The 22,414-nt window shown below is 37.3% G+C and overlaps 1 long non-coding RNA gene across 5 annotated transcripts; it reads left to right on the forward strand.

The window, feature by feature from the left end:
- Positions 1 to 16,203: 16,203 nt before the first annotated feature.
- On the forward strand, positions 16,204 to 17,857 carry LOC127106374 (uncharacterized). Of its 5 annotated transcripts, none has more exons than XR_007795353.1 (3): positions 16,250 to 16,726; positions 16,910 to 17,432; positions 17,519 to 17,857. It is a non-coding gene; the product is annotated as an uncharacterized LOC127106374 (long non-coding RNA). The 5 variants fall into 5 exon arrangements; XR_007795354.1 differs by having other exon boundaries at positions 16,251 to 16,726; positions 16,910 to 17,381; positions 17,461 to 17,857; XR_007795356.1 differs by having other exon boundaries at positions 16,255 to 16,726; positions 16,910 to 17,182; positions 17,461 to 17,857.
- Positions 17,858 to 22,414: the final 4,557 nt, after the last annotated feature.

Below are 22,414 nucleotides of genomic sequence, written 5' to 3' on the forward strand. Positions count from 1 at the left end.
CTTAGGACTTAGCCATTCTTCTTCTTCTCTCCACTCTAACCCAAGTCAAAACTTTTTGTGCAAACATTCAACTATTGTTTTCAAACATTAGAAACCTAAGCCTTGTGCTTTTGATTTTCAAACTTTCTTTTTTACAACACTTATTTTGAATTGAATCCTTAAGTCAACTTTGACCATTTTTGTACATACTTCTAATTGGTAAATATAACCCATTCAAATGTGCTTTTGTGGTTCCAATGGCCACCTTCTTAATCAAATTTTCCATAACCTTTAGCTATTAGGTTTGAGTTATCCTTGAGGTAGATATAATACTCACCTATATCCTTAGTGATGGACAATAAGTCTTCCATACTTATTATAGGGTTAACCCCTCACTAGCATGTTGAAGCTATCCTCACATGGTGGATTTGTGGTTTGGTTGAGTTTTCTCCCTTTGATAACAAAAGACCTTAAGGCTTTTAGACCAATCAATTCACCAATTTATTTTGAGATTTTTACCCCGAACTACGAGGTTTTGATCCTAATCTTTTTATAAGATGGTACGTAGGCAATGGGCTTATCCATCCAAACACAAAATGTAAATAACTTGTACATTCTCTTCTCATCTCTTCAATCATGTTTGCACAAACAAAATTTTCACAAAACAACAACCTTTGCAACAAGTATGAAAAGGGCTCCCTAGGAGTACCTAGGATGTTTAGGGTGCCTAACACCTTCCCATTGCATAACCAACCCCCTTACCCAAATCTCTGTTTCTTTTACTAGTTTTTTTGTTAAAATTTTTAGGTTTTTGTTCGCTTTCTAACCATTCCTTTGGATAAATAGAAGTGCGGTGGCGACTCGACTTGTATGATTTACCTTGGATTTAGTCAATATCTCTAATGGTAACGAATACCCCGCTACACATACCCATCACATTCATGGCACTGAACTCCTTTTTCTTCTTTGGGATTTTCATCTGACCTTGTTCTTCCTCCAATATTGTTGGATTTACTGATGTCAGATGCGATGTTCTTGACATTAGCCTTAAATCTTTCATCCATCTTTTTCACTAGCTTGTTGAATTGTCTTCCCAGCATTGCTACATCATCTGCCAGATCTTCATCAATATCTAGACCACCTTCCTCCTCTTCCTCCTCAGTGTTTGACTTGAATGCTATGCTTTTTGCTTTCTTTTCAGATCCATCACACATTCCCATCTCAAATGTTTGAAGGGATCCAATTAGCTCATCAACTCTCATATTGGAAATGTCTTGAGACTCTTCTATGGCTGTCACTTTCATGGCAAATCTCTTAGGGAGTGACCTGAGTATTTTCCTCACTAATTTTTCATCTGACATCTTCTCACCCAGGGCTCCTGAGGCATTAGCAATTTCAAGGATATTCATATGAAATTCATTAATATTTTCATCTTCTTTCATCCTTAAATTTTCAAACTTGGTAGTGAGCAGCTGCAGTCTAGACATCTTCACTCTATAGGTGCCTTCATGAGTGGTTTTGAGAATATCCCAAGCATCTTTAGCCACTTCACAGTTGTTTACCAATCTGAAGATATACTTATCTACACCATTGAATATAGCATTTAATGCTTTAGAGTTCCCAAGGGCTAAGTCATCCTCCTCTTTGGTCCATTGTTCTTCAGCCTTCTTATCAGCAGTAGCTTCTCCATTCTTGGTAACAACTGGATGTTCCCAGCCTGTTAACACAGCCTTCCAAGCCTTATTATCCAGAGATTTTAGGAAGGCTACCATTCGGGGTTTCTAGTAGTCATAGTTGGATCCATCCAAAATAGGTGGTCTGTGAACAGATCCTCCATCTCTCTCCATAGTACCAGAAAGTATCGTCCCTAGATCTCACCCAGAACCAGAGCAGAATACCTACTCTGATACCAATTGAAATTCTGGTATCAGATATGAGATGTCGAATGTAATGTCACGACACTAATATCTGAATTACACTAACAGAAGAAAGATATAGAAAGGTAAAGCAAGAAACACAAGCAATTGTTAACCCAGTTCGGTCCAACTCACCTACATCTGGGGGCTACTAAGCCAGGAAGGAAATTCACTATAATAGAATCAGTTCAAAGACTCTCCGTACACTTCAACAAGTTACAGTATTTCTCACCTAATCTCTACCCGTGCAATTTCTACCTAAGCACTCTTAGATATGAGAACCCACTCACTTCCCTACAATCACACCTGTGATCTTAAACAACAATCCCTTGAGAAAAGAAAATACTTTTCAATAACACACTCTTGATTTTACTTCACAGTTTCAATCAAGAAGACACACTCTTGATCTTGCTTCACAGCTTTGATCAAGAAGACACACACTCTTGCTTAACAGCTTTAGAGTGACAAATTACAACCACAAATTAGTCCAATTCAATCATCAATGGATGACTTGAATGGCTTACAAGTCTCACGACTAAACAGACACAAACCCTAGCTCCCTCTCTATATTTCGCTCAGTATTGGTTGTGTATTCGAACAGGTTTTCTAAGTCCCTTTTTATAGAAGCATCCAGCTGGGCTTGGACATCTTGAAAACCCTAAATCTATTTTCCAATAAAATCTTTTTATAACAGCTGGTTAGATCTCCTTGGAAAATAAGTAAATCTGGTTGTAATCCATGATTGAATGTGCCAGCTAATCAGATCTTCAATCATACAAAGATTTCCATTAATTGTGCAATCACAAAACACCAGACATTCACACTGAATATTCTGTGTACAAGATGTCATGACATCGGGTCTGACATCCTGGAAAAAATCCTGCGTAATCCAATAATTCCTTTTATAACATCCAGCAGGTACAACCATATCAGATGCCATGACCTTGTGTATGACATCTTGAAACAATCCTACATGAACATGTCTTTCATTTAAGCTCCAGCAGGTACATCCAATATCAGAAGCCATGGCATTGTATATGGCATTCTGAAACAATCCTGCATGAACATGTTCTTGAACTCCAACAGGTACATAGGATATCTCATGTTAAGACATCACACATAACATCTTGTGAACACTCTTTGTTTTACCAAAATTGTTGCCAACACTTAGAATAAACAGCAGTCATGTGGGATATAAATCTAGAAATGTAATTCAAGCGGCCAAGAAAACCTCGGACTTGCTTCTCAGTTTTGGGTGCAGGCATCTCTTGTATTGCTTTGACCTTGGCAGGATCAACTTCAATACCTCTCTCGCTGACAATAAAGTCCAATAACTTGCCAGAACGGACTCCAAATGTACACTTGTTCGGATTCAAGCGGAGTTTGTACTTCCTCAAACGTTGGAAAAGCTTCAACAAGTGCTATACATGTTTAATTTTCGTCTTCGACTTTGCAATCATATCGTCAACATACACCTCGATTTCCTTGTGCATCATATCATGAAACAAGATAGTCATAGCACGTTGATACGTGGCTCCAGCGTTCTTCAAATCGAAGGGTATCACTCGATAACAAAATGTTCCCTAAGGCGTGATGAATGTTGTCTTCTCCATATCCTCGGGTGCCATTTTAATCTGATTATAACCGGAAAATCCGTCAATAAAGGAAAAGACATTGAATTTAGCCGTGTTGTCTACCAACATATCAATGTGTGGTAAAGGAAAATCATCTTTTGGACTAGCTTTATTCAAGTCACGGTAATCCACACACATTCGGACTTTTCCGTCTTTCTTAGGTACAAGCACAATATTGGCCACCCATTGAGGATATGTAGAAGTCACCAGAAACCCTGCATCAATTTACCTCTGAACTTCTTCTTTAATCTTCACTGCCATATCAGGATGAGTTCTTTTGAGCTTTTGCTTCACAGGCACACACTCAGGCTTCAACGGCAAGAAATATTGCATGATATCAATATCTAGACCAGGCATGTCTTAATACGACCAGGAAAAGACGTCGACATATTCTCGTAGCAACTCAATCAACCCTTTCTTAACAGACTCTTCAAGGAGTGCCCCAATCATCACTTCACGAATGCAATCTTCAGACCCCAAGTTGACTGTTTCCAGATTCTCAAGATATGGCCAAATGATCTTTTCCTCGTGCTCAAGCAGACGGGTAATCTCATCAGGAATCTTTTCAACATCATCTTTTTCTACCTCAAATACAGGGAACTCAAAGTTGGGAGATGGTGTTGGATCATTATGTTCAATGGGTTTGATTAACCTGCACAATGATTTTGAGTATAAAAGAGATTTCAGAATTCAAACAAGGCAAATCATTATGCAGATGAAAAGATTGATTTTATTCTCTTTTTAGGGTTTTATGATGATCACCAATTTCATGTGAAAAAGCAAAAATGAAAAGTAATTTGAAAAACAAATATTTAACATGCGATTATTGAATGAATATCATTGTATTAATCAATTATGCCAACAATGTCTTCACTTTTCCTTTTGGCATGGGAGAAGGGTTTTTAAATAAAATGAACACATTAGCTGACTTATGGATAACTATTGGAACATCAACAGCGACCCAATTATTGCAGATTCCTCCAGGTATGACAAAGTTGCCAAGGTCTTCCTCTTCATCTTCTTCAACGATGGCAGTAACTTCCTGATCTTCAACGGTGTGGATGAAACCTCCACTCTGAAACATCCCAAGATCATTAGAAACACCGGAAGAATACCATATGCCAGCCCGGGATTTATTATCTTCCAACTTGATCATTTTCCCCAAACCAGTAGTTGCACCATGCTCAATGGCCAACTTCGCGTCATTATAGGAGACAAATGAAGAAAGTCTTTTCCTAGAAGGCTCAGCAATATATAAGGCTTGGAACGGAGTCCCAACCTCATCCTCAACATCAATGCAGGAAAAGGAAGATAAATGGCTGACCAAGAGAGCCTTCTCTCCCCCTATCACCACCAACTTTTTGTTCTTGACAAACTTCAACTTTTGGTGCAGGGTGGATGTCACGGCGCCTGCCTCGTGAATCCATGGTCTACCAAGTAAATAGTTGTACGACGGATGTATATCCATAACCTGGAAAGTGATCTAGAAATCACTAGGCCCAATCTTGATTGGGAGGTCTAATTCACCAATCACAGTTTTACGCGATCCATCAAATGCTTTCACTACCACTCCACTCTGCCTCATGGGAGGCCCCTGATATGAAAGTTTGGCGAGAGTGGACATTGGTAATACATTGAGTGATGACCCTGTGTCCACCAACACATTGGACAAGGCATCGTCTTTATAGTTCATGGAGATATGTAAAGCCAAATTGTGGTCTTTTCCCTCCTCGGGAAGATCATCATCACAGAAGCTCAAATTGTTGCAGGCGGTTATATTTACAACAATGTTGTCAAACTGCTCAATCGTGACATCGTGATCCACGTATGCAATGTCGAACACCCTTTGCAATGCTTCACGGCGTGACTCTGAATTCATCAACAAAGATAAGACAGATATCTTTGATGGAGTTTGAAGCAACTGATCCACAACATTATATTCACTCCTCTTGATGAACCTCAGCATCTCATCATCATCCTCTCTTAACATGCCAGACTGGCCAACCAGGATAGGAGCTTTAACAGATTTATCAACAACGGGGTCAACACCCTTCACAGCAGGAATAGACTGATTCGAAGAAGTCCCCACGGGACCGGCAGGACTAACAACACCTCCCTTCACAACGTCTTCATGGGATTTCGGCTGAGCCGAGAAAATACGACCACTACGGGTCACTCCACTAACGTCAGAAATGCTTACAACAGAGGTTAAGGGAAACAGAACCTCCTTCCCATCTTCTAGCATAACAGCGTTATAACGATATGGGACCGCTCTATCTGATACATTCGGGACAGGGCCCGCTGGCTTGATCACAAGAGTTGGTGACACTTTCTTCTTGCTGCCATCATACTTGATAACAACAAGATCAGGAATTTTGAATACGGGAGTAATAACATCTACTTCATCCTCATTAAGATTCTGAAGTATCTCAATCATCCCTTGGTCCAACATCTCTTGGATGTCCCTTCTCACTTGACGGCATCCTCTTTCATTGATAGTGCACACCTGGCACCTATCATGATCATGCTCATAATAACTGTGTTCACACAACAACTTATGCATCTCTGCTAATGATTGCCTTATGTCATTCACATAAAGGACTTTGTATTTTCCAGGGCACCCCTGAACCATATTAGCAGTTGCCTTCCCATGCTCGGGCAATGGGTTCTTTTTCACATTTGGGCCTACGTCCTCAAAGAACAGTATCCCACTCCTCACAAGGTCTTGCACCTTGGTCTTCAAAGGAAAACAGTTCTCCATATCATGTCCGGGCGCACCGGAATGATACACACAGTGAAGTTCGGGCTTGTACCACCATTGAGGATTGGCTGGCACAACAGGAGGATCACGAGGAATTATCAGCTTCCTATCAATTAAGGAAGGATAAAGTTCAGCATATGTCATAGGGATTGGGTCAAAAGTCACCCTCTTCCTCTCATAGTTGTTGGTGCTGGTGTTGTTATTGTTGCGAGGCTGGTAAGCCTGTTGTTGTTGACGATCTTGTTGTTGTGGTTGTTGTTGAACTTCTCTGAAAGCAGGTGCTATATGAGCCACCTGGTGTTGGTTAACAATTGGTTGGACTTCTTTCCTCCTCACAGAGGGCCTTCTTTTAACATGGGAAGAAACAACATGAGCCTCCCCTTCCTTCTTCCTGGCAAACCCTCCATACTTCTTTGCCGAGGAACCATCATCACGAGACAAGCGTCCTTCACGGACCCCCTCTTCTAGCCTCATCCCCATATTTACCATTTCGGTAAAGTCTGAGGGAGCACTAGCAATCATGCGCTCGTAGTAGAAAGAGCTAAAAGTCTTCAAGAAGATATTTGTCATCTCCTTCTCCTCCAAGGGTGGCACTATCTGAGCTGCCAGTTCTCGCCACCTTTGGGCATATTCCTTGAAGGTCTCTTTGTCTTTCTGGGACATCGCCCTCAACTGATCTCTATCTGGAGCCATGTCCATATTATATTTATATTGCTTTACAAAAGCCTCTCCAAGATCATTGAAAGTGCAGATGCTTGCACTCTCCAGTCCCATATACCACTAGAGCGCAGCACCTATCAGGTTGTCCTGAAAGTAGTGAATCAGCAGTTGATCGTTGTCTATTTGGGTTGACATCTTGCGAGCATACATCATAAGATGGCTGAGTGGGCACGTGTTTCCCTTGTACTTCTCAAAGTCAGGCACTTTGAATTTAACTGGGATTTTAACGTTGGGTACCAAGCACAAATCAGCAGCACTCTTCCCAAAAAGGTCCCTACCCCTCAAAGTCTTCAGTTCCTTGCGCAGCTCAAGGAATTGATCTTTCATCTCATCCATTTTCTCATATACGTTCGGGCCCTCAGATGGCTCAGAATGATAAATGGTGTCTTCCACACGAGGTAAGGTATGCACAACGGGAGGTGGCACAGACAGGACCAGGCTAGATGCCGGTATAGAAGCAAGAGTTGGAGTGAAATCCTCTAGCACGAAGTTGGATGGCATTCCCCAAGGGAATCCAGCTGGCATATTCGGAGTGAAGTGGGTTGTGGCAGCAGGCACCGTTGAAGTAACTACTTCAGAGATGACCGTCCTCACGAGAGGAGTTGCAGGAGTTGGAGAAGCTTGACTTTGCGGAGCAAGGACTGACTCCATCATGGCAGTCAGTCTAGCAATCTCTTCCTTCAAGTCTCTGTTCTCTTGTTCGAGGTGTTCCATGATCTTTTGATGATTTGCTCGGGTGTTATACCGGTGCGTCTGCTTGTCTTCAAAATAAATGAAGAGCAAAGAGTTAGACCACTGTATCAGAGCTCGGAACCAAAACCTGCTCATGCATATGATGCATGCAATGCTTGTGCATATGATTTGTTTTTTTTATCAGAGGAACTTTATAAAGATCTATTTGCAAATGTTTTGAAAATATTAAACATATATGGAATACTCAAAGCAATAATATTTGGAACTTTTTACACCAAAGAAGTAGTATAGTTTTGGTAACCAAATACAATACAAGAGAAAAGGAGAATGAACATCCTATGGAGCCCTAGAAACAATCGTCCAAAGCCTTCGAGATCGGAAGATAAGTAACACGAAGCCTCTTCACCTCTCTCTCATAAGCTGCTTCCATGTCGGCCTTCTCCTTGGCGAGCTGATCATACTTCCTCTTCCAAAACCTAGACGAGTGAGGAAGCAGAGAAGTAACTATATCATCAGGCTCATCAATAACCTAATGCTCTAGAAACTCTATCATTGCATCCTTATCTTTAAGCTGCTGAAGAAGTTCCTCACGCTGACGAACCCATGCACGCGAACGGTATTCGTCTCTCAACTTCTCTACTCCTTGATTAGGGAGGGTTAAAGGCCCAACCATAACCATAAGGGTAGGTCTCGGATACTCGTACGACATGCGGTACTCAAGAGCTCTCTTCCTTACCCAAGTGGTGTAAGGTTCCAAAGCAACACAATTCTTCGAACCAAGCTCATTCCTCCCTTTCCTATGAACTTTGCGCCAGGCGCGGACCATCCTATCCTTCAAGTTTTGGGGATCTTTATCCTCTTGAAAGAATAAGCCTTCCAACAAAATGTTGTTAGGTTTATCCTTTAAGGGGAACCCAAGCTGACGGCGAGGCAAAGCAGGGTTGTAGTTAATTCCACCATATGTACCAAGAAGAGGTACATTGGAGAACTCACCACAAGAGTCAATAATCTGAACGCCATCAAAAACACGATTATACCAAGAGATATCATCATTAGTGAGAGACATAAGTCTCGTGGACCACCGTAGACATCCCTTGTTCTCCTTGAAGGCAAGCGTCTGAGGCAAGTGTGAAATAAACCACTTGTACAACAGAGCCAGACAGCACACAATGGAACCACCACCCTTTGCATTCCTCATATGCAAAGAGAAATAAGTGTCACCCAACAGAGTCGGAACGGGATTAAGAGAAGAGAAAATCCTAATAGCGTTCACGTCCACAAAGTTGTCGATGTTGGGAAATAACATTAGCCCATAGATGAGGAGTACAAATATGGCTTCAAAAGCTTCCTTACTCTTGGCCTTCCCAAACACGGTAGCTTTGGCAATCAGAAAATCAGATGGGAGACCTTGAATTCAACCTTTGGTAGTCATATGGGCAACTATGTCAGATACATCCACATGAAGCATGTCAGCAATCTCTTGAGAAGACGGAATCTTCTCTAAACCACTGAACGACAACTGATCAAGAATAGGCATATCCACATGATAGGCATACTCCTCCAATGTAGGCAAAAGCTGGAAATCCGGAAAAGTGAAGCATCGATACAAAGAATCGTAGAACTGCACCAACACACTTATCAGACCCTCATCCACCTTGGTAGAAATAATAGACAGAAGCTTCCCATGACGAGCTTTGAACTCCAAGGGCTCTAATACATAAGATGCCAAACTCCTTAACTCTTTCAAGTCGGGTTGTTTGAAATTGTACTTCTTCGTATTCCTTCTTTGCTTATCCATGTCTGAAAATTTGCAAATAGACCTCTTAAGTTCCTTGTAAAATCTTTATTGTTGATGTCATGAATGTGAATGAATGCATGAATGCATGGATGCAACAAACACACTCAAGGATCAAGCAAGTCACACCACACAAGGGTCACGGGATGGCTCAAGTCATCATCAATATCAATCATCCATTTTGGTGGATTATGGTTTACACCTTATCAATATCCAAGTTCCATTAATATTGAGGATGTACGAGAACGGATCGACCGCGAATCACGGGTTTGTTGTAAGTCACGAGCATGGAGTCTCTGTTAAGAACCACCTAATGGGAGTGTACTATGGTTAAACCTGACAACCATGTTCTAAAAGGTTCCCATAGTAATCATCCCATCTTTCGGATATTATCGGATAAAATGACTACTCGTCCTCCAAAAATATTCTCAAGAAGGACTCTTATGAGTGTAGTATCGCGTAACAATCGCATCAAGTCTTACACTTGAACGACCTTCGCACTACGTCCTAAAATAGGCCAAGATAGGCTATGTATCTAAGGTCCTTGGCTTCTAAGGTTCTTATTGGAAAGAGTAATGCCTAACCACGACTACTCGTGTGACATTAGTGATCCCAACAAAATCCTTCACCAAGTGAATGGGCTTGCAAGTTAACTTGTTAAGGAATAACTTCACACAAGTCAACAAGACTATGCCATTCTCCTTTCATAAGTGCACTCGAGTTCGGGTATAGAACTCATCTTACAAGAAACCACCAAGCATACAAGCAATTAATATATCAAGAAATTCATACATTACAAATAATACATTCATCCCAAATTTGCACAAAAATATGTCACAAATAAATATAAACATACAACACATACAAGCAAAAATTAGGCTAAAGCCACTAGGAAAGTTATTGTCCCCAACAGAGTCGCAACTTTTCTGTAGCGGGGTTTTCGTTACCTTTAGGCTTATTGACTAAATCAAAAGTCAACATACAATTCGAGTCGCCACCGCACTTTTATTTGTCTAAAGGAAAGGCTAAAAAGCGAACAAAAGCCAAGGTAAGAAGTTTTTCAAATCAAAAACTAATAAAAATGTCAGAGATCTAGGTAAGGGGGTTGGTTATGAAATGGGAAGGTTTTACGCATCCAAAACATCCTTAGTACTCTAAGGGAACCCTTTTTGCAAACATGTGTTATAGGTTGATATTTGTGAAAAGATTTGTGCAAATAGATTGGAGGGATGAGAAGAGAATAAATTATATTTACAAATTTTGTTGTTTGAATGGATGAACCCATTGCCTACGTACCATCACAAAGGAGGATCAAAACCTCGTAGTTCGGGGTAAAAATCTCAAAGATTGGTGAATTGATTTAATCAAAAGCCTTAAGGTCTTTTGTTATCAAAGGGAGAAAACTCAACCTAAACCAACAATCCACCATGTGAGGAAGGCTTCAACATGCTAGTGAGGGGTTAGCCATATAATAAGCATGGAAGACTTATAATCCAATCACTAAGGATGAGGTGAGATTTACATCAACCACTATGATAACTCAAACCTATGACTAGTGTTTATGAAAAGGTTTTTTTAACAAAGTGGTCATTGGAACCACAAAACAACTTGAAGTGAGTTATATTTACAAGTTAAATTTATTTACAAAATGAGGTCAAAGTTGGATTAAAGTTTATTCACAATGAGTGTTTATGAAAAGAATTTTTGAAAAGTCAAAGGCTTAAGGCCTAGGTTTCTAATTTGAAACAAAGTCAAAGTTTTGAAAATGATTTTTGGCTTGGTTAAAGTGGGGAGAAGAAGAGAAGGGCTAGTCCTAAAAGCATACAAAGATAAGAGAGGAAAGATAAACCCTTGGAGTTCCTTTTCTTGGAATCATAGAGATGATTCAAGATGCTCCTTTCCTTTGGACTTAGTAAATAAACAAGCAATCAAACAATTTGAATTCAAGCTCCTAGGATCTTCATTTGGCTTGGCTCTTATCTTGGCTACTCATGACAATGGTCCTCTTTTCAAAATCTCATACTGGGATCCCTATCACACAAGAGCAAACATCAAAGAGTTCACAACACAATAAAGGGAATGGACAAAGAATAAGTTTGATGGAGAAGTCCTTTTGAGATCAACTTTAAAATTTAGCATTCTAAATGCATGAGGCCTAGTTGCTCTTCAACAAGTTTTTTGCATTCTAAAGGCATGAGGCCTAGTTACTCTTGAACTCATTTAAGCATAGGTAAGTCCTAATTCTAAGTCCTTTCTCTTTTTGCATTTGGTTCACACAAAGCAAACACAAGATAACAATATATTATATACAATAATGGGCTCAAATGAGCAAAAGAAAAAATGACATAAACATAAAATATGTGCTCAAGTGAACAAAGTGAAAATCAATATGAATAATGAGCAATAAATAAATGGCATTAAAAATAAATGACAAGAAATTAAATGCTCAAATTAAAGTTAGTAGTTAGTAAGGTTATGTGAGCTTGTCATAAGACAATGTCGCGCTATATTAAGCAATCGTAAGTGGACTAATATAGTAGTCACACCTATCTGAGACCGGTCAATAAAAATATAGGCAAAGAACACAAGTTAGAGATCATGACTAGTAAGCCAAGCTCCATAAACTTGCCATGCCAAAAACAAAAGGGGAAGGGCCTTGTATTGACTTTAAGTTTTTTTCTTGACCAAGAAGCAACCTATCTTGGACATAAAACAACTCACTTGATCATGGGTCAAGTTAAGTTTGGTTTGGATCAAAGAAGGTTAAACCTCTCATTTGTCAAGACCAACCATAAGACTTTAACTCATTGGCCATTGATGGAAAGAAAGGGATGAAGATGAAAGGGAGGGAAAGAGAATACCATAATCAAATCCAATTGATCAAATGTGAATCAAACCAACATCAATCAACACCAAACAGAAAAGAAATGAAGATTACAAGTCAACAAGTCAATAATATTTTTTTGTTATTTTTTGAATTAAAATAAAATGCAAATAAAAATAAATAAATAAGGTCAAACCTCAAATTTAATTCAAATCAACTTCAATAAGTCCAATAAAATTCTCATAGGTTCAACATAGTCAAACAAGCTTTGACTAATTTTCTCACAAATTTTTGAAATCATAAAGTATTTAAAAACAACTAAAAAACAATTAAAAATAGCACAATATGAATTAAAATCTCAAATAAATCTCAAATCAAATAAGAAATTGATGAGATAATTTTTCATTAACTTATCATGATCCATAGATGCTAGAAAAATATTTTTGGATTTTTCAAAAGTCAGAAAGTATTTTAAAATGAATTAAAACTATTAAAAAATCAAATAACCCATGAAAAATATCAAATGAAGTCCCAAAAAAATTAAAAATCATAATATGAAACTAGATTTTTCAAGAAATTTTTTGGAATTGGTCTCATATTTTTCTGACTTCAAATGAATTTTTAATGAATTTTTGAAAATAAAATGAATTAACTGAAAATAAAAGAAAATAGAATAAATGGAAAAAACCACAGCCGCGTGATGGAGCTCATTAATTGACATGGCATCAGGCAATGGTCCAGATGTGAGGACGCACGATGCAACCAAGTCAAACGCGTAGCAATATGTATTAAATGAAGTAAACATAATGGACGTGTGAGATTAAAACGTGAAAACCAAATCCAAGGGCCAGGAAGATGCACACGTAGTGGTGGTGGTGGAAACCACCATCTTCTCCGGCCAGACAACCAATTCTGGCCACTAGTTGCAGGAAAATGAAACTTAATAAAAATTAAAAACAAGGCCATGGAAATGAAGCTCGTGTGATGGAGATTAACACTATACCAATGGATCTTCCTCACTCTTCCTATATTAAGAGAAATGTGAAGTGAAAGATCATGGTGTTCCAACTGTAAGTTCATGAAATGATGAATTGAAAGCACCAATGGCTTGCCTCAAGTGTGAGGACTTCAGAAAACCACACAAACACAAGAATGCTACATTGAATTGAGAGTTCTAAATCCAAAAAGTTTGAATGTATACCTCTGAATTGAAGCACTCCAGGCCACAAATCCTTCAATATCCTTGCTCCTCTTTGATCTATGGATGCAGGAGAAATGAAAGGCTAAGGAATTAGGCTTTGAAGTTCAGCTAATGATGCTGAATTTCAAGCTCGAAAGTGAGAACAAAATTTGAACAATTCCTTTGGTATGGCTATGATTTCAATGCTGCAGCAATTCAGATCTCCAAAAGGTTACCAAATGAGTGAGAGGGAACCTCTATTTATAGCTAAATGTGGCTGATCACACACTTCTCTCGTGTGCATGAAATTTGAGCTTTGATGTGCATGGACTTATACATGCGTGTGGAAGGCCCAATGATGGTTGCAAAAGCTAGATGAGGTCATGTAGAGAGCAATTGGACGTGTACATTGGATGGAAACAACTTGCATATTCAAGTTTAATCATGAAATACCAAAATGCACATAAATGGAAAGGTCTTCGAAACTCACCAATGGTATGTCCAAAAGAGTAATGTGAGTAATGATTGGAAAGCACTTTAAATAAGGAACAAAAGTCATGTTAGGAAAAAATTCATTTGGCATGTGAAAATTAATGAAAACTGGCTGTGAAAATCCAAGTACAAAACATATTGAAAGCACTTTAAAAAATTTCCCCAAAAGCAAGCTTAATTAAACCCCTCTGTTTTCATGATGCAAGATTCAAATCGAAAAACCTTCAACATCAAAGTTGTATATATCTTCAATATGATCAATTTAGACTCAAAGTTTGCATCATTTGGATTTTCTATGACAAAGTTATGGGCATTTGAAGTTGGGTACTTTTTCAAATTCAATGAATTAGGTCCAATATGACTTATAATGTTTTGTATTATAACATGTATTACTTTTAGGATTATGAAATTTTGTACAACATAACACTTGAACTAGACATCTTAAGCTTTCCAATGCATTTGGTCTCACCTAAAAATCGTAAAAATTAGGTAAGTTATGTCCTTGGTAAGTTTACCCAAAATTAGGGTTTCAGTTAAAATGACCTATAATGTTTTGAAATGAATGATGACCTTCCATATATCTGAAAGGGGAGGGGGTACATGTAAAGTACAAGGGAGTGCGAAAATAAAATCACTCAAGTGAAACTTAATTCTAAAATTTAAACTCTATCCAAACATGAATTAAAACTAGAGCCATCAATTTAGGGGGCCGGGGCCTAACTATTAAGGTCCCCAAAATATAGGGGACACAAAATTCTAAAAATAAATGAGCCCCAAAATATATAGGCCCCCTAAACTAAAGGCCCATAAAATTCAAGTAAAGCCTTAAGGCCCCATCATTTTTTAAAGTTGACTTTTTAAAGAAAAAAATTGACTTTTTTTTTAAAGAAAAAATTATTTTATTTTCATAAAAATCATTTTTTTCAAAAAATATCAACTTTTTTATTTTAGGAAAAATTCAATTTTGTTTCAAATAAAATTAAACTTTTTTATTTAAAAAAATTCAGGTTTTTTTTCAAAAACAAATCACCTTTTTTTTTCAAAAAAATCGACTTTTTTTATATACAAAAAAAATTGAATTTTTTTTTTCAAAAAAAATCAAACTTTTTACTTTCAGGAAAAATCGACTTTTTTCTCGAAAAAAATCGATTGTTTATTTTCAAAATAAAATTGATATTCTTTTTCGAAAAAAAAATGATTTTTTATTTTTAAAGAAAAACCGCATTTCTCATTTTGAAAAATTAATCAGTTTTTTTTACGAAAAAAATCTATTTATTTTTTTTTCAAAAATATCAAATTTTTTAAAAAAAACTAAAAATTTTAATACTTAAAAAAAATCGATTATGTTTATTTTTTTAAAAAATTGATTTTTTTTATTTAAAAAAATTGATTTTTTTTATTTTAAAAAAATAAGGTTTTTTTCGAAAAAAATAGTTTTCAAAAATATTTATTTAAAAAATTAAAATATGTTGTTTCAAATAAATTATATTTTAAGCCCTCATTTAGGCCCTTTAAAAAACAAAAATATGAGGGGCTTAAAAATAAGGGGCCAAAGAGTTATTGATTTAGTAGGGGGCCTAAAAAAATGGGGCAAAAATGGGGCCAAATAGGGACCTAATTGTTAGGGCTTTATCGTTTAGGGCTTTTTTGACCCCTCTAATTAAAACCATAATTAATCACATGAGAAATAATAGCTGACAAGTAATATGCGACAATCGGAGTTAATCAATCAATTAGAAAACACTACAAGTTCTAAAACTAGGGGAGCATGCAATATTTAGCCTATTTCTAAGTCTAGGGATAAAATCGTCAATTCACAATTATGGATTAATATCTATACATGAAAATCCTAATTAAAAAAATCTAAGCTATATATAATTATTCTAATCTAACTAATAATCCTAATTAATTCCGAAAATTTCTAATCTAATCTAAAAGTTTTAATATTAATTAACTAATTCTAATTGTCTTCTAATTATCTAATATTTCCAAATATTCTAATTCCAAATCTAAAATTATTTACTTCTAATATTTCTAAAAGTCTACGATCTTAAAATATAAAAGAAATTAACTAGAATTAATCTCTAATCAACCTAATGATATTCTAAAATTAATACTGATTTTCTAAAATTAAATTGAAATCTAATTATACCTAAAAGGTCCAATTAAATCCTAATTGTTTCTAACGTTACTAACTAAAAAAAGGAATTAGCAAAGCAATAAAATATAAATGGGCCCTGGATGAAGGGTGTAGTGACCAGACAGTCCGTTGTGGGCCTTGGCCCAGGCGGACATAGCAGAATGGATCGAGTCCGTATACAAACTTCACGTCAGCTAAAACAGAATAAGAGAAAAGCGCTTATTCAGAGAAGTTCTTATGACGCAATTGGATTCTTGGATTCCGGCGCCGTCAACAACCGCGTTCACCAGTGTTCAACACAAGCAAGAAGAAGCGATCAACTCCAACATGACAACGCGTTCTCCTTCTCACGGCCTTGAGTTCATCCATTATTCTGATTCAAGAATTCGAGAATTCGCGGTGTTCCGCAATGTTCCGTTCTAAACCATAAGCAAACGGAAAGAAAAAGGCATTAAGATCGAATCGGGAAAACTCACCAGATTTAAGCTTGGATTGCGGCACACTTTGGTCACTACGTGTGATGGCGTTACCGCGTCGCCGATGGAGACGATGAAGACGCTTTCGGATTCGTCTGGCTTCCACGCTCCGATAGGTACGATTTGCTAGATTTTCTTCTCCACAATACTCTTCCACCTCTTCTTCAACTTCTCTGGATTTTTCTGTTTCTGTTATTTGTTTCTCTTCTTCTTCAAATCCATTATGTTATGGTGGTTTGTGGAAGTTGGTTGAATTCGGTTAGGATCGCGAGGTTGAAGTTTTGTGTTGCGTTGTGCAGGAATTCGTATGGTGCCTTATTGAATTGAATCGCGGTGTGCAGGTTGAAGCGGTTGATACGGTTGAAGCGGAGCGGTAGTGAAGGTTTGTTAGCGATGGGAAAGGAATGGTTCAATTTGCAGAAAGAGGGGGAAGAAGAAAATGGTGAAGGTTGGTAGAAGTGGAAGATTCAAGAAAAAAATGTTTGTTAGCTTGTGATTCTGAAAGAAAGAAAAAATGGCAGAAGAACTTCAATGTGAGCTCATGGATTTTATAGAGAATTATGTTTTGCAATGTAAGCTTGAATTTCGTTTTGCTTTGCGTTTTGGATTTCCGTTATTTGCATTTTGTTGCAACGCGTTCTGAATTGCTGTTGTTGCCGTTTATTTGCATTGCAAGATGCGTTTTGAAATGTTGCGCATTACCGTTTTGGTTCAGTTTGGATTGTGCTTAGGCTTCACGGCTTGGCTTGCGTTCGAGACTTCTAGTGCATTGTATTCGTGTTATTCCTAGCTGCGTTTTGGCTTATTTTCCATTTGTAGCTGGTAGTGACTTGTGCGTTTGGTTTTGCAGCTTTTGTAGCTCTTGTACGTTCTTTTTCACTATAGCTTGTTGTTCTTTTTCACTGTAGCTTGTTGATGGTAGCCTTTCAATTCGTCACCTCGCTTTTCCCTTTGCCGCTTCCGCCTCCTTTTTGTCATGATGGGCTTTAGATAAATGTGCTTAAGTAAATTGGGATGGGTTGAGAATATGGGTTATGGACATTGGATTTTTAGATGGTTGGATAATGGGTTGTAAATGGGATTATGAGATTTTTGATTTTTTTGGTTTAAAAATTGGAAAATGGATGAAACGGATATGGATATGGATTAGAAACTAATTGAATATTTGGTTTTTCATGGATGTAAAGATTGATTTTGGTAATCGAATCGATGAATTAAAACCGGCATATGGATTTGAAATTACTTAATGAATACATGAACAAATGGGCTTTAAAAGAAATGAACGAGCCCAAAAAAAATGAATGGGTTTCACATGTTAATGCAAAAAAAAAATTGATTATGAAAGAAAAATGGTTAATCGGCCACTTTTCTACTTGAACCATGGCCTTATTAAGAAATGATGACAAATTTCTAAAATGAATTGCAACTTCTAAAATCAATTTGAACCAAAATAAAAGAGATTAATGATTTCTAACATAAATTCGAAAAAATGATGAAATGAGTTCCAAAATCAACATAAATCTCAAATTCCATTTGAATCTCCAAAAGCAATCTTGAACTCCAAAAATAAATTCGAGCCTAAAGTAAATTTGGAAAAAAGATCATGCCACAATGATGAACATTGAATCCAATAACACACAATGGATCAATGAATTCAGGCGGCATCAAGGCCCTGGGTGAATGCGTCAATGAATCAAGCACTAGGAATATACGACTAAGAACCACATGGTTGATCAAGAATGAATATGGATCCAAGAATAAAATGAGGTATACAATCACACAACCACCTGATTAATCAAAATATGTGGCGAACCCTGATGATCGAGGCATGATCAAGCTTGATCAAATGCCTTCAAGTCAAGCAATTTACCAAACAACTGAAATTTTTCATCGATGTTATAAACCAAGGGATTAGGGCTTGATTGATTGATCCACCTCAAATTACCGATGAGTCTTGGTATCCACCAGGTACCAGTACTAGCCATGAATCCGAGTCATATGTCTCCTTGTGTCGAACCATGCTTATTCAAATGAAATGAATGGATGAAGATGATATGCAAATGTTTAGGGTTAGTGACATATATGATCAATGTGAAGGGTAGGGAGAATTTTGGGGTATGACACTTGGGAAGACAAGTTTCACGCTTCAAAACTCAAGAAGATAGAATTGCAGAAGTAGTTGAAGGAAAATGACGACTTCTTAGAGTTGCTTGAACAGCGTGCTATGAAAAGGTCAAGGGACTAAGATGATTTATTTTCCTCTAACAGTTCATCATCTACTCATCTTCCTACTTATGGTGTTTGAAAAGGCATTGTAGATACGCTCGTAATGGAGAAGGATGCCATGAGAGATAGATCAAAAGACTTCACAAGAAGTATCAACTTGGAGTTAGGTCATCATCGGATATGATTCGATGGACATAGTTTCTTTCCGCTTATGCTTTAGGATCATTAAGATTGTATTTCAAATTGTAATCCTTTCTATTATTAATAAAATAAGATTTTTCAGTATTTCAAAATGTGTTATTTCCTTTATGATGTTTGCAATTGGATTTATATCTTGAAGTTCCTTGAAAACTTTGCATTTGCATTTGCATATCATGCATCATGTCGCATCTTGGTCTTGCCTTGTGTATGTTTTCCCGGTGTCTTATTTCTTCCTTTCCTTGGTCTTTGTTCAGAATAGTTGTCTCACCAGTACAATATACGTGCTAATCAATGAAAGAAGATGGATCGTCTAGAGCAAGAGAATCGTGAACTCCGTGAACAAGTGGCTACTTTGAGGGAAATCTTTGAATGGCTCACTACTATGATGGAAGTTCTGTAGGCTTCTCAGAATCAACATCCTCCTCCTCCTCACACTCCGCTTCAGAGAATTGTGATTTTCGAAATCATCTTTATGCCCATTCATGTGGCTCCAGTCAGTGCTCCGCAACAACAAATGCCTCATGGTTTCCCATGGGGTATGCCTCCTCACTTTGTGCCAGAAGGGTATCAACCAGCTGTCGAAGTTCCCGTGGCTCAACCGGCTATGTCTGTATGAACTCTCGTGGTTCATGCTACTTTTATATGGAAGAACCCGTTTTCCAAGCTGATCAGAGTGAAACTGTTGGTGTATAAGAAAAGATGGATGAATTTCAAGATCAGTTTCAATCTATGCAAAAAGAGATTCAAGCTCTGAGAGGAAAATAACTGTTTGGGAAGAATGCTCATGATCTATGCTTAGTTCTTAATGTGAAGATTCCACATAAGTTCAAAGTTCAAGATTTTGAGAAATATAAGGGTAACTTTTTCCTTTGAGTCATTTGGTGATGTATGCTCGCAAGATGTCGAATCAAATTGATAACCATCAACTGTTGATTCATTACTTCCAAGATAGTTTGACTGGTGCTGCTTTGAAGTGGTATATGAGACTTGATAGCACCCAACTCCGTACTTTCAACAACCAAGGTGAAGCTTTTGTTTGTCAGTGTAAGACCCCAATTTTGACCCTAAGATCCCTCATGCAATTTCATCATATGAATTAGCATTGGGATCATACCTTGGCATCCTCCTTACCCCTCTTTCATATGGTTTGTTTTGGGAGAGATCACCAAGCATCAGGTGATTGTATCATACTTGTATATTATCATTTTTTTACTAACCAAAATACCAAAAATATGTCTTTGTATTTTCCTAACTCTTTTGTAGGTAGGGCATGATCACCATTGATTTATCATTTTCACATCTAGGGTTTAAGTCCCTCATTGCTAAGAGCACAACCAAGGAATTATCCACAATGTCTCTAAGCATCATGTATGAGTCCCAATGATCTTTATATGTTATCTTGATCAAGATTTCTTCAAGAGTTTGGAGTTGGTTTGCCTTGGAAACCCTAGTTTATCTAGGTATTTTAAGTGACTTCTTCAATAAGCTTCTTCACCAATTGATCAAAATTCTCAAGGGAAACTTCAAAATTCATCATCTTATACATATATGATCTACCATGAGCCTAAAAAGTCAAGATAATTGCAAGTTAGCAAGTTGGTTGATGGTGGTTGGTCAGATGAATTCATCTAATCAAAACTGGGCCTCCCTAGACCCTATCTCCTACAATTTTCATCATATGAAAATTATTCCAAGATAAATGCTACTCTAAATGACATTCCAAACAACTTTCATGTTGAGGTCAGGAGCTAATTTTTCTTGGAAAGCCATTTTCTATATTGAAACATTATAGGTCATTTTGTCTAAACCCTAATTTGAAAGTCAACTTCCCAAGGCCATAACTTGCTCAATTTTTCTTAGATGAAATATTTCCAAGTTTCACAATCCAATTCAAGGTGTCGAATTAAACTTTTATGTTTTTAGTGAAAGCTAATTCAACTTTTATGAGCATGTGATATAAGGATACATTATAGGTCATTTTGGACCAATACCATTGAACAAGTGATTTTCCTCAACTTCAAAAATGCATAACGCACTCATTCTAAATCTATATTATGTAAAATTGGTGACCATTTTGAAGGTCTTTGAAATACCTACAACTTTGATGAAGACACCTTTCTCATTTGGAGCTCACATAAAAAGTTAAGCAAGGTGGAATAATGAAGTATGTGACTTGACACTTAAAAAAAAATTCAGCATGTTGAAATTTCCAAACTTCCACCTCTAAATTCACCATGATACAAGTTCCAAATGGAAAAATGTTTAACATAAGAGTTGTTCCTCTTGATCTAAGCTTTCCAAGGAGTCCTAATTCATTTATTTTGGATGACATTTGAGGGGTCTGCACATGGTGTAAACAGGGATGTATCAGTTGGCAAGATTCAAGCTTCAAATGATCAAATAACTTTGCCTTGCCATTCAAGCTTCATTCAGACTTCATTTTATTGGATTTTGGATCTAATTGAGATGTTTCATGGGCATGTACATGCCCATGCACGCGTGCCATTCACATTGCCAAATTTGCACAAAATTTCAAGTGTTTAAATAACACTTCATTTTGCTATAAATAGAGACCCTCTGTGCTCATTTCAGAGGACCCTTGCGCGCCAACTTTTCCTCCATACTTGAAACCCTCACATTTGAAAGGAAAACCTGATAATTTTCATTTGAAAATTGAGTTTGAATCTCACTGTTTGGAGATTCAAAAACTCCAAGATCCAAAGCTTTGTACCAATCCTAAGCCACTTCTGCAAGCTACTTGACCAAGATCAAACACGAATTGAAGCAAGAGAGATCAAGTTCTGCACAACATTGAAGGTATTTTCCAGATTTTTTCTTCTCTTCGATTCTCACTCAATTCTCATCAATTTTCTTGGATCTTTGGTTGTTTGAAGTCCTACCAATGTAGGCAAGAAGATTGAGTTGCTTTGAGGTCAAATCGAAGCAACTCCGTTGACACACTTCAAAATTCAACTCCACATATCTCTCTATATATTTGGAGTTAGTTAAAAAATTGAGGTGATATTCGTGATCTACGTCATTTTATCATTCATATCATGTCCTACTTTTTCATTTAAGTTATGGTGATGATTGAACCAGTCCGGCCAGGGTCATCAGAGAAGATGACCGGCCTTTGGCTCCTGCAGTGATGTGGCACGGTTAAGAACCATTGATTCATTTTAAAATGTTTTAATCTGAGGCGTCCAAAGTGATTACCACGCGTGTGGAACATTTGACTTGGTGTATGGTGGAATGCACGCTCAGATCCACTTGATCTGCCACCTCAATTAATGAGGGAGATCAAGTGGTCCACGTTTTTTTTGATTTTTTTATTTTAATTTTTATTCCTTTGATTTTCATTAATTCATATTAATTTT

The sequence above is a fragment of the Lathyrus oleraceus genome, chromosome 7, assembly GCF_024323335.1.
Source record: "Lathyrus oleraceus cultivar Zhongwan6 chromosome 7, CAAS_Psat_ZW6_1.0, whole genome shotgun sequence".
In the NCBI taxonomy this organism is placed as follows: domain Eukaryota; kingdom Viridiplantae; phylum Streptophyta; class Magnoliopsida; order Fabales; family Fabaceae; genus Lathyrus; species Lathyrus oleraceus.